Raw genomic sequence first — 9,785 nt, 5'->3', positions numbered from 1 at the left:
TATATTGGACTCTTTAACTCTGTACAAAGTATAGGAAGGAAGATTCTGAGAACATAATAGAAATAAATTGAGTGTATGGGCGAATGGGGTTAGTTGCACCTTTGAGTCAAAAGAGTTCAGTGTGGGGCACTAATTGGGGGATGGAGGACTACTTAGGTTAAATCATGATAATGACTGCTCTTGTGTTTTTTAACCAAGAACAAATTTGTTTATTTCCCAGGGGTCACTCCCATTGTGGCATGTACACCATCCGCGATAATAAAAATGCGTAAGGGTAGTTTTTTCAGGTGGGTAGGCACGATACGTGTGTATCGTGTTTAAGGTGTTAAAAACATGAAAAATTGGAAAAAGGGTAGCAAAATTGCAATTGCTAATACGTGGAAATGAAATTTAGGGTATGAAATTTGATGCAAGGAACAAAATCCTGTATATGTTTAGGGTGTGAAAACAGGCGTGTGATATCTGTTTAGGGTATCGTTTTAGCCAAGGGTTAAATCCTTGTTTAGGGTGCATTTCAAAAGTTGATTATTGCGGAGGTGTACAGGCCACAATGGGAGTGACCCCTGCAGGTTTATTTTAATAACCAGTCGGTCCGGGCAGACGCAAGCTCGGGCCCTGATAGGGCCAGGCTCAAACAAAAGGCTCAACCCAAAGCCTAAAAGCTTACAAGCATGATGTTCTCAGCTGTCTATCCAATCTATCACTACAAGATTCCTATTTTGGCCATCTGCAAGCTGGTACACACAAAGTACCTACACAGCACCAATTATGCCACTGCACAGGATCCACCAGCAGTGGTACTGCACTGGTTCTAAACTGGTACTCACCTGGTACTGCACCCGCACCAGCCAAGTACATGTACCTCCGACTAATTCAGCGATGGTGTACCTGTGCAGGCAGCCCAATATGAATCAGGTAGTGTAACTGAGCTTCATAATATTAATCCTAAAACACTTGTTGTCACAGTCCACTGCTTAGATTTAATTTCTAAATTGGAATGTAAAATCTAAAAGTTACTTGTCGATTGCTTGTTGCCACAAATGGCACTGTAGTACACCAGTACACAGACTCGCAGAGGAATGTTTATTGCAACTTTTCGATCTCAAATATGGTTCCTGACTACCAGTTGCCTGAGTTATCAGTTTCCAGGGCTTGGTCAATCTTTTGCCTTACCACACACACCAACCTATAAATTTAAAAAGAAATAGAATAAAATATTGTTTCACATCGAACAAGTTTTTACTGCAAATTGAAAATGATACGTGGGATACAATGATATTCTGGGAGACAAATTACTGCTGGTGGCAAACATTAGCAAAATGGTGCAAGTGATTATGAAAATGCCACTGTTAGCAACAACATTTCAAATTCATTTCAAAGCAGTTTGAGGTACCGGTACTCATGCTTTCTTACATGTAGCTCCAACTTCCACTGACATTCTCCGCACAAAGGTGTGAGGTGTACACCACGGCCACAAGAGGTCACACAGAAAAATAAATTATCAACAAATTCACAACTACTTTCCTCACATGAAGTTAAATTAAAGAAATCTTTTTTCTTACATCAGTGTAAATTTTGAGCACATTTGAAGGTGTAAGGTGACCAAAACTGTGACTGAAACTATAGTCTCTTCCCGGAGACTGGCTTAATCACAAATGAATGAGCAAGGGTTTGCTGTAATACAGGGCCGTCGCAACCAGGGCGGCTGGGCGGCCATGGCCGCCCCACTTTTTGTTAAAAAAAAAAAAAAAATTGATTTTTTTGATTTTTTTTTTTTTTTTAATTTTTTTGGGGTGGGGGGGTGCACTGCACGGTACCAGCCTCTCATCCGTGCCACCCGAGAAGAAAATATTTGCAACCAAATATCAATGAGAAATAGTCATCAGATCATAGACTATTATAGTTTAGGGACACCTCACTAGACTCCATGTCTAGTCGATTTCTTCATTTTCAGGCTGGCCCGTGCCGCTCCTATCAATAATTATAATTGTTTTATTTTTTGTCCTAACCATTCATTAAAAAAAAACCGTACAGGCTTAACCCTGAACTATACAAATCCTTGACCCTCACCCAGAACCCCCCCAGGTAAATAATCATTGGAAGAAAAATTAATTTCCCTAATATAAAAACTTTGGCTAACCTATTTTTAGTGTTATTATGCATGAATATGCAATTTGTGTTTTAATTAATTTCTTCAGCCTCATTTCATTGAAACTACCCGATTTATATTGCTAATAAAATAAAGGAGAAACCTTCCAAAGAATTTTGGAAATACAAAAAAATCTTTCATGCATGAATTTTTTCTTGAATGCAAGAATAATTTTCTTGTGTGTTTGCATTTTGTACTGTGTGCATGCAAAAGCTTTATCTTGTGTGTTTGAAAACTAAACACAATACATTTTGTGTATGATGATCTACTTTCAAATTTCTTACATGCAAGAAAAAAGCTCTTGCAGGCAAGATAAATATTTAAACATGAACGATTTTCACTACATCATTCCAACATTCTATATCGGTATTATTATGTTTATGCTAACAATAATCGCAATATCAGACAGTAATATTTTATTGTTTAGCGCGTTTGAACTTTATTGTATTTGCGCATTAAAAAAGTGGGTTTAAGAAAAAATCATTTCACATTTTCACTGATGTTAACAAACATACTTTCAAACAATCCTTTGTTTGTCCAAAATAAAAATTTCTAAATGTAAAAATCTGTTATTTAAAAGTATAGGCGCTATTTCATGAAAACGATACAAGTTTTGATACCCATAAAACTAGTTTTTAGCACTTTATGTACATTTACATTCATACAAATGATGTGAGTAGTTTCAATTCACATACCGGGTTTTACGCACATTGTGTACCTCAAAATGCGAGAGCTTCAGGGGCTTCGCCCTGAGCCCCTGATAAGGGGCTCTGCCCCTTGACCCCCGCTGGGGCCTCAGCCCGCCCCAGACCCCGCCATATGGCCGCCCACTATTTCATACCTTGCTACGGCCCTGCCGTAATAAATACAATGTACATTTGCTACCACATCACAGTTACTTGGCATGGGACAATTACATATTTAGCATTTTAAATCAAAAAATGATGATTTAAAATTGTATTTAAATATAATGCAGGTTTTTCACAACATCCTTAACCCTGCAGTCACATGGCTGCTCACTACAAAAGGGTTGAAATGTTAGCAATACAGCAGGTTTTTGGGTTGGATTATTTAATGAGTTTGTGTCCCTAAGTATGTGTAGTAAACTAAAAATCAGTGGCTAAAATACAATGTACATGGCAAATTCCTTTCTATTCAAAAACTAACTTTGCTGAAACTGCAGCCCATTCATGGTGGATGATCATGGATCTACATTAGGGACTGTTCACAAACACTTGTTGGGGGGCTGATGCAAAAGGGGGCTCTTAAAAGTTTTGACCCTTCTAGGGGAGAGGGGCTCTGAAAAATTGACCACAAATTTTCCGGAAAATTGAGTATATGGGGTTGACCCATAATTTTCATGTCAAAAAGGGGCCCTGAAATTTTTGAGATCTGAAAAGGGGCCCGAAAAATTTTCACGATGAAATTTTTTTTGCATCAGGGCCCCAACAAGTGTTTGTGAACGGTTCCTTAAGATTTTACTGTATGATACATGTACGAGGGGGTATCCAAAAGTTTTTGACATCACCCAGAAGTGAAAGAGCTATACTGATAAAATTTTGTCAGTGTAATCACTGGTCCTTATGTACATTATGATTCAAAAATGGTCTCATAAGTATGTTTACTTTCTTTCCAGGTGGTGCTAGATGGGCAGTAGGCGCATTACCTTTTCATGATAAGATCCTCCACTTTCTTGAGTTTCTTCACTGTGGCGCGCCATCCATAAGTGATGGACGCCCACTTCTTGGCTAATCTGTGAGGGACATGTAGCCAGTTTGGAAATTCCTTTTTCAAAAAGCAACAGTGCAATACGTTCCTCAATTTTCACCATCTTGCAGGTTATGCGCCTAGCTACTGCCCACCTAGTGCCATCTGGATAGAAAGTAAACTTATACTTATGAGACCATTTCTGAACCATAATGTACATAAGGACCAGTGATTACACTGACATAATTTCATCAAAATAGCTCTTTCACTTCTGGGTGATGTCAAAAACTTTTGATACCCCCTGACAATACAATGTACATGTCATACATCATAGACTTACTTGCAAACTCATTTTGTGTGGCATGGTGGTGCAGGACTCTAGCCTTCTCCTGTCTTTTTCTCCTGATGACATGAAGAAAGAAATGCAAATTTAAATATCAAAATTTGAGGAAAATTGAGGTACATAATACATTAGATGCATGCATAAACTCCTCTAGTTGATTAATTTCACAAAAGTGAGGTTGAGCTTTACCCAAGGAAAATCTAGTACTTGGACGTAAAAACAAGCAAACACAAACAGAGAAATATTGAAATTCCCAATGATTACACAGACAGTACAAGTACCCACACAGATTTGGTGCCCTAATTTGTATTTACGAACTACACTGTATTGGTAAGCACCGGAAAAATGTATGATTTTTGAGAGCAAATTTTATGCATCAATTTCACAAAATTCTGATTTGTGTGATTTATCCATAATAGTACCCAAATGTGTGCATTTTCCGCAAAAAGTTCAAATTTGCATTTTTTTATTTTTTTTTACACGGCGCAGAGTTGAATTCGTTAAAATTAAGTCCTATGAGCAGTGGCGTGCATCGTGGCCGCCCTACCCCGGGGGCTGAAGAAAATTCAATTTTGCCGCCCTTCCTCAGCAGCCCGAAAAGGTTGCCCCAATTTTTTACGGTCGTTTGAAAAAGTGAAGAACAAAAAAAAGGATTTCTAGGCGCTAGCGCCCAAAAACAAACATTTTTATATATAGTACAATTTTTTCAAAATTTCCGCCTTTTTTCTTTACTAATTCTTTTTGCCGCCCTTCTTCTTCCGCTGCCCCTTCGATTTGGCCACCCCTGCTTTGACTCGGGGCTGGCGCCCAAAGCCCCCCAAAATATGCGCATGATGAGGGCGGTCGACTGCATATCCGTCAGTACACGCTTTTCAATACGGAATAAATGCTAACCTCATTGTGACATCATCCAAGCAGCAAAGTTCATTTCCCATGGAAAAAGCATGTATTGACGGATATGCAGTTTACCATTCTGCTATGGTCTATTTTCTATACCGGTACTTTTTTTCTGCATGGATTGTATTACAGATCACCATGGGTTCTTTCAATTTTGTGAAAACTTATGGTTTTTTTTTGGAAAATGAATACTTTAAAAATGGGTGTCTTGGAAAAATCTTAAAATTTGTGGCCAAACCTAAAATTCGTGATTATACCCAAAATATGTGAATGTTAGCATTTCACATACATGTACATTGTACATATCTTTTCAGATTGATTTTTTTTTAATACATACCCTTTTCTTTCTTCCTTTGTGTGCTGCTTTGCTTGTAGCTCGATCTTCCCGTCAAAAAACAACTATGGGCGTAACATTTTGCCTAACCAACACATCTACTGCTTAGCAGAAATCATTGACATACCGGGGTACCTGTAAGAACCATAATTGCATAAAAGTGATGTAAAAATTGGTTGATATACAACTTGTCCCTATCCCAACCCACCCCTTGACCAATAGCGTATCTGTGGCAGGGGTCACTCTGCACCCCCCCATGGCTTTGACCAGGAAGGAAAACCTGAAAAATTATGCTAAATCAGCCTATTTTACACCTCTGCCTGAGAAAATCTACCCTGTGACCGGGTAAATCTACCGCACACCAGGATTTTGCCCGCTCTGACAAGTGACCCCAATACACGGTACACCACGTACTGCCCTTGACAATATAGTCTACCCGTCCTTTGACAATATATATAGTCAACTACCTTAGCTTTATTCCCTCCAGCAAGCAAGGGACAGGTTGGTCACTGGTCAGTGACGAGTTGCCTTCAAAAAATGTGGTGCAGGTTGACGCAAGGACAGGTTGGCATAGGAACGGCTTGTCATGTATTCTTAAAAATTAACTTCATTCATGTGACCAGGTAACATTAAAACCAATCAACGGTACAGGATGCTTTTTTGGTCACGCAGCTATAAAAAGACAATTTTTTCATGGTTTAGAATAGGAGATTAATGAAAAATAAGCCCTTAATCCTTTCCTTCATCACGAATACAAGTCACACACTTAAAATAATTTCTTAATATATGAATAGTATTGTAAATAATTGTGGTTCTTGAGAAATATGTCAATTATGAAGATGTTATTGTTGCGTTTCAACTCTTTTCACATCATAATTACAGAACCACAAGATCCACAAAATTGTAACTGGATTCAGCACCACACCCGATTTAAAATGATCATAACAAATTTCACTACATGTAGATGGTATACCATCTACATTTACATTAATAAGCTTAAGCTTAATAACTTACTTCGTGGATCAATTCCAGGTTGTGCAGTGTACCTGCGTCAATGCCTGCACTTCACCGCCCAAATCCGCGGCAGAAACCCTGGCAGAAACTTTATTTTCTATATTCTTGAATTTTGGGAGTAAAGATTTAATTCCCATTGTCACGATTCGATTGTAACCGTGTGTTTGAAGCTGTCAACTCCGGGATTGTTATTTACGATCAGCTGATTGAATATCACAGGCTGTTTTTAACGGCTGATATCGCTAATTGTTCAAAATGCGCATGCGCTAGACATGCGCATAAAACAAATCGTGTTCCCGTGGTGTTGCCGTCGGGATTGCCCTGGAATTGCCAGAGAAGTATGACCCACCCCCCCTGTTGACGCGATTCCAAATACAGCGCGCCACCTACGATCACGCCTGGCTGATCAACTTCGCGCAGAGCATCATGGGTAAAAGTCGACATCCATGACGCGTCGACGATGAACCATCGACCCTGGAAACGTAACGAGTGTTGCTATCGATTACAGCTGTTAATTCAACCCTCCGACGATTTTTTTCCAATTCTGCCTCCTTTTTAAAGTTAATTTCGACAGTCATGGTTTAGGCCTACCGGTATAGGCCTACCTCTGTGAATGTTCAGAGTGTTAGGCCTATTCCCACACAAGATAATGGGCATCAATTAAACCCTTATTTTCAAACTTTTCCGAACCCGATCCGAGGCGCTTGGGAAAATACTTTAGGCTCTCGTTTACAAGAAAAGAAAACACTGAAAAATCAGTGATTGGGGATAGCCTACTTAGACCCTCATGAATATATCCTTAAAAAACAATTTTTAAACCTTGTTTGTTTTAAGTAAAGGAGGCCAAATTCTCAATTTTTAGAATAACGAAATATTCAATACCGGTACATATTTTAACAGCATGGACAGCGTAAAGCATTTTCTTTAAATACGATTAAAACGTTTTCGAATTTCAAATGTACTTTATTCCTATTCAACCATCTACGGTTAAAACTCGATGTCAAAAATGTTGATGTCTCTGATCGACCATCTAGGCCTATAAACCCGATGTCAAATTGTCAATTTTCGAGTTTGGGTAGGCCTATAATAGAAAATGCTTTTGATGCAAGACAATTTCAAACAGGAAATTTAATCTAAATCTTTTTTATTTCTTGTTTGGATAACTTTTCCCATAATTATACCATGCGTGATACATGATTAAGACAAAAGCTTTTGGTTTTCATAAATGTTTTGAACGCTTGTCTTATTTTTTTTTTTATTATTTTTTTCCTAACCTAGGCCTATAGATGTTTTACATTTATAACCTTTTTACAAACTTGAATAGATATGAATTAATTGTTTTAAAGCATTTTTCGTGTGACGTTTTGAAACGCTCTTTGTAGCATGATGTAGGCCTACTGTATGATCACGGAAGGTGGTAAATTTAGAAGCCATTTCCTTCTATAGCCTATAGCCATAAGGCCGTATAAAATTAATGTTTTGGTTCTCGTCCGAAGGATTTTCATGAATTGATGAGGGAGGGAGGTTTTTTTTTTTTTTTTTTTTCAAATTGAGATTTCAATAAACCTCCTTTCCACAAAAAGTCTTGGAAGTGATGCTTGTTCTCTAATAAACTTATTTATATGTATGAAGATTTCATAAATCATTCCAAAGTCTAAAAAATTGAAAAATCTAAAAAAAAAAAAAAATCTGACAAATCCCAGAAATTGAGGAGGGAGGGACGAGAACCAAAATATTAATTTTACACGGCCTAAACAAAACACTTTGGCCCCAATGTATAATGTCGGGAGAAAATATATCAGATATACTTGCACTAAACAAATAAACCTGTTAATTTTTAAAATAAACTCTTGTGGTGCAATTCTGTCAACAAAATTACATAGGCTTATGAACCGGGGCTGGGGCTCAGCCCCTCAATAAATTTGGTGCGGGGGCTCGAATAGGCCTACCCTTCTGTATGAATAGGCATGTTTTCATTTTCATTTAGGCCTATAATGGCCTCCAAACTACATTGTTAAGCTACATTGTTTTAGTACAGTATATTCTTCACCGTAAATTGGTGTGTGTGTGGGGGGTGTCCCAGTTCGCCCCTTCAGTCTCAAATGAAGCAGGCCTAAACAATGCGTTCACCCCTCTAATAAAGTCCATCCCCAGATTTGACCTCTTTACTTTGTAGGTCGAGTCCTTGATCCATGGGCCTGATCCATTATTTAATATGCAAGAAATGTCGACCCTCCGAATTTAAACCTTTCCAATTTGGCCAAAGTCCACAATGCCGTAAAGGTTGGGCTACACTACAGTTCAGTTCTTTTCACAGTGTTGACTTATAATTTCATGAGAAAGAAAAAGAAAATGGGAAAGATTAAAATCTTTCCCATTTTCTTTTCTTTAAAAAACATGTATAGGCCTAGGCGTTTAAAATTGCCCAATTGAATATTTAGTCGAAACAGTTTTTGATTTTTCAATGTTGTGCCGACCGATATTATATGACTAAAAAGAAACTCATTCCAACCAACGTGTGCTATTTTAATTGGGAGTAGGCCTAGGCCTACATTAAGAGTAAATTTCCTTGGGATATGAAAAGGGGAAATCTATATAAATAAAAGGAAGGTTGCCCATCTTGTGCGCGAGTGTTCTCCGAATTGCCTAGACTTTCGGCTTTAATTTAGTGGTTTATTGATCGGGTACATATTGCCATTTTTCCATCGGACATTCGTTTTTGCAAAAATTGATGGTAACTAAGAGAATAACATAAAAAACTGCTGTGTTGCTATGCAAAATCGCATGCAGTGGCATTGTGGGTAATAAGGACTGATCGCGTAGTATAAATATTTACATTCAAAAACCATACGCAGAGCAACATTGCGCCGTTTTCTGCCAACTGCGAGGTGGCCAAGAAATGATTCAGGCTATCTAGATGCACAACAACGCATAATTTATTAATGATCTTACGAGCTTTTCGCCCCTACGCAGAGCTACGCGCCCCATTTTCCGCCACTGCATCGAGGTTGGCAGCCAAGAGATTAAGGCTACGACGCGTGAATCAGGAGACCCGAGGTGGAGGTAGTCAGTATACAATTTCATTATTTATTCTAGGCCTATGAAACGTCGTTTAGTTTTACAGCCAAATTCATACGGGAGATTGAGGAATATATACGGGAAATGCATTTGGTTGAAAACGGTCAAGAAATATGGTTAAAACCGGGTGTTTTTTTCCCGGGCTTTTTTATTGTCGAAACCCCAGACAAACAAGAAGTGGTAGCGTGTACCGAAACTAACTGGCAATGCGTTGGCGTTAGTGCGTTGGCGTACAAGGGATGTGACGCGCACGCACAGGGCGC

At 38.5% G+C, this 9,785-nt stretch overlaps 1 long non-coding RNA gene across 1 annotated transcript; it reads right to left on the bottom strand.

The window, feature by feature from the left end:
• Positions 1-850: 850 nt before the first annotated feature.
• LOC140135712 (uncharacterized) lies at positions 851-5,483 on the bottom strand. Its single transcript, XR_011856561.1, has 3 exons — positions 5,434-5,483; positions 4,197-4,258; positions 851-1,186 (listed from the first exon to the last, which is right to left on the bottom strand). It is a non-coding gene; the product is annotated as an uncharacterized lncRNA (long non-coding RNA).
• Positions 5,484-9,785: the final 4,302 nt, after the last annotated feature.

The sequence above is a fragment of the Amphiura filiformis genome, chromosome 16, assembly GCF_039555335.1.
Source record: "Amphiura filiformis chromosome 16, Afil_fr2py, whole genome shotgun sequence".
Taxonomy (NCBI): domain Eukaryota; kingdom Metazoa; phylum Echinodermata; class Ophiuroidea; order Amphilepidida; family Amphiuridae; genus Amphiura; species Amphiura filiformis.
This window is presented reverse-complemented; position numbering and strand designations above follow the sequence as displayed.